We start from the raw sequence: 3932 nt of genomic DNA, 5'->3' as shown, positions 1-3932 counted from the left end.
CACCAGAAAATTACTAGGTTTTATGTGATGAGACGGAATAGCTGAATCGTGACTTCAGTCTTTTTTATTTGTTTAATCAGAGGAAAACCTGAATGTTATTTTTAAGAAGTGGATGTCTTAGCCTGCAGATTGAAAATCAGTGGTGTATGACTGAAAACTCAGTGCTTTTAATGCAGATAGAAGACCCAGTAGTGTGTGTAATGTCAGTGTGAGTAAGACTGACTCATCACTTTACTGGCTTCACTGCGCTGTGGTTAAACTACAGAGTAATTACTTCACATGCTCTGACACCATACTGTCAGACCCGAGTTACTGGTACTCCAAAGATTGTGTGCTTTTTAGAGTACTTTTCACCACGCTTCTCTCTCTCCTCTCGACAGAAACCTTGAGAGACCTATATTCGGCAGATTTATTGTGTCAGTGGGAATACCATGTCAATATCAAATTACATATTGGCACATATTACATATTATCTCAGTCCTCCAGAGCCCTGTAGCTTCCTGCCTGATTTACACCCCCCCCCACCACCTTAGAGATGCCACTGCCTGCACCAGCTGTCCTGCTGTTACACATATAAACCTAGGGCACTCAAGCCTGCACTTAAACCAACAGAGAACCCAGAAAATTGGTATTCGGTTCAGTTTCACTTATTCAGGGTCTGTAGGACAAGATGGATGGGTGGCTGGGTGGGTGGATGGATGAATAGATAGATGGATGGATAGATATGAATTATTTAGTAAAAATGACTCAGAAATTGCTATTACAATTAGAAGTAAAAAAACTGAAATGAAAACATATTTATTTATTTATTGATTGATTGATTGATTGATTGTATTATTTTGGAGATGTTTTTCTATATTGTATAATATTTTGGTAGTGTAATGATACTATATCAACCCTCAACGGACACCTTGGCAATTGAATCGCCATTGGCTAGTATATTTTTTTGTTTACTCGCCAGACTGAAATACTATACTATGTATGTATGTATGTATGTATGTATGTTATATATATATATGTATGTGTGTGTGTGTGTGTGTGTGTTAAATTTAACAGTTAAACATTTTAGCTTTTGACAATATAATGGTTTAACATACAAAAAAATGGTCACAGAATTTATATAATTTTACTTAATTTCTTTTTATTGTGTATAACCTTCACCTTTATGTTGGCACTGTTTAACATTTCTCAAATGCTGATTTTAAAAGTTGCCTTTTTGGTAATATAGTAAATATGTAAAGTAATAAATATCTAAGGTTTCATATTATACAAATCCCTAATTTCTTTAACATTTTGTTACTAATATTGATAATAATTGTAACAAGGGGTTTTGAACAAATAAAATTGTTAAATAATCTTTTAAACCAAAAAGTTAAATGACAAAAAAATACAAATAACATCACTGAATCGCTGATCATATTCAGGCAAAAATAAAAGATGTTTATTTGTCCTATTAAAAAGTGTTAATCCCGTTCAAACTAAGTAAGTGATTGCTGATCAAACAAAAATAAACATTTTGACATTTTTATGAGGTCTATATTACTTTTGATATAAATGTGCATTAATTTGTAGCTTTGAAAAGGCAAAATACAAATGTATTATTATTAAATAAACAACAGATTATTATAAATTTTTAAATGAATAAATTGGCCTGTTTATAGATTCAGCTCAGTATTGTTGAATTAGTGAAATATTTATTATTTTACAATATTATACACTATTTATGACGACTCTTGCTGATTCTTCTGTTGATTTTTTTGTTTTTGTTTTTGGTCAGTTCTGAAGATAAGAGCCATTTCTACAGGAATCATCTGGTGCTGGAAAACCCTGTTGCATCCTGTGAGGTGAAGGTAAGGAAAGCTGGAAGTAATATCCAGGCTCTCATCACAAACACACAAACTGATCTCTTGTCGGCTCAGCATCAGTGTGGTGTCTCCGTACAGCTGCTCTCTCTCGGTGGCCGCTCATCTGTGGCTATCGCCCATGTGGGTGTGGGACTGGAGATGCTCAAGGGCAGACAAGGTGGGCCGAGTATAGACCCAGGCATTGACCTTCAGTGTGTGCTGACCATGATGGAGGAGATGGGCACCACCCTTTCACCAGGAGCGCAGAACCTCATGGAACTGGTGCAGTGCCAGCAAAAGGTCTGAATCCAGCTTCTTATTATAGCAGAATCACCACTGCTTTAGGCTTTTTAATGTGATATTATATAGTCTGCACAAATTTTCCAGTGTAGAATCTCAGTAGCAGCCAGTAGCAACCTCATAGCAACACACTAACATTCAGAACACCTTAGCTAAAACATAGCAGCACACTGCAGAACACAAGCATTGTGGTGGTCAGTTTTGCATGGGCAAGTTCCATTCCCACTCACATTTTTGTATAAATCTAGTAGATTCAGCAGATTTTGCCCCTTTGGTAGATATAATTTCTTGTAGGTGTTTCTTGTAACAGTCTGTCATTGTTTGACAATATTTTGTTGACATTTTTTCCCCATGGCTCCTTATAGAACAGCTTTAACTATGTGATATTTGAGGGCTTTCTTATTTGTCTTGTATATGTAGGCTTTTTTTTATTAATTATTACCCGTTTTATGTGTGTGTGTGTGTATGTATGTGTTTCAATGTTATTGTGTTTTACTCTTAATATTATATAATTACAATATGGACATCATGGTTGCCTTTAGCCATAGACCACATCTTCATCATTTACATTTACATTTACATTTAGTAATTTAGCAGACGCTTTTATCCAAAGCGACTTACAAATGAGGACAATAGAAGCAATCAAAACTAACAAAAGAACAACATGTAAGTGCAAATGACAAGTCTCGGTTAGCCTAACGCAGTACACGTAGCAAGGTATATTTTTTATATATATATATATATATTAGGGATGTGCATCTCCATGACTGAGGCCGATACGATACGCATCTTGATGCATGCCAACGATACGATACATTAAAGATACATATGAAGCAGCTACCGATGCGATACGATACGAAACACACATTAACTCATTTGAGCTTAGTAATTAGTACTGTAGCCTACTAGCTTACATTTGATTTACCTATTAAAGTAGTCCATGCAGTTACTGTTATCATAAAAATACACTTTATATGTAGGTTTAAAATTCTAAAAAAGACACATTTAATGTCCAAAAACATTGTTTTTATCAAAATGTATATTTTACACAGAATTATTGCGCTCCTATTCGATTGCGCTCCGTCTGTTTAGCGCGCATGCGTGCAGCAGCACTCGTTGCTCTCACGTGCCTCGCCCACTCCTGACAGCAAAATGGATATGTTTGCATGACTTTCTAACATTTACAGATGAAAAATATACATGTGACATGTCAGTTAGAGGAAAACACAACGTCTCAAATGCATTAAACAGCACAGATATATTCGCTGTTTGTCATGGTGGATCGATTTGATCCATGATCGATTAAGGTCTGCTTAAGAATAAGCGTGCACAAATTAGTGAGATTTTGTGAATTTAATTTGTCGTTAATGGAACCACTTTAGCCCCGATTGATTTGTTAGGTTATTTCAAGGCAGGTTTTGGACTTTAATCCCAGTTTTTCCTCGGGTCTCCGTGATGTTGTGATGCGTCATATTCACGCAGCAGCAGCGGTGATGAGAGAGCGCGCTTGAGAAACAGTTTAGAGAGGAGAAATCAATCTACATATAAAATATTGGTCACAGATTATTGGTCACTTTCTAAATAATAAAAGTATAGCGCATCCACTAGTAATTATATATAAATGAATCGGTATTTAACGATGCAAATATGTTAGAAACGATGCATGGCGATATAAATGACAGCTTGTAGCCGATGCACACTTTTTAAACCGATGCATCGCATCGTTAACTTTTTATACCGAAGCACCGAGCGAATCGGGGAATCTTCCCATCCCTAATATATATATAT

General features: G+C 35.8%; 1 long non-coding RNA gene across 1 annotated transcript; it reads left to right on the top strand.

Annotated features, from left to right (window-relative positions):
• The first annotated feature begins 1776 nt into the window (after positions 1 to 1776).
• LOC107689378 (uncharacterized) lies at positions 1777 to 2144 on the top strand. Its single transcript, XR_001634328.1, has 2 exons — positions 1777 to 1850; positions 1944 to 2144. It is a non-coding gene; the product is annotated as an uncharacterized LOC107689378 (long non-coding RNA).
• The last annotated feature ends 1788 nt before the right edge of the window (positions 2145 to 3932 follow it).

Source organism: Sinocyclocheilus anshuiensis, unplaced genomic scaffold (assembly GCF_001515605.1).
Source record: "Sinocyclocheilus anshuiensis isolate Anshui unplaced genomic scaffold, SAMN03320099.WGS_v1.1 scaffold946, whole genome shotgun sequence".
Classification (NCBI taxonomy): domain Eukaryota; kingdom Metazoa; phylum Chordata; class Actinopteri; order Cypriniformes; family Cyprinidae; genus Sinocyclocheilus; species Sinocyclocheilus anshuiensis.
This window is presented reverse-complemented; position numbering and strand designations above follow the sequence as displayed.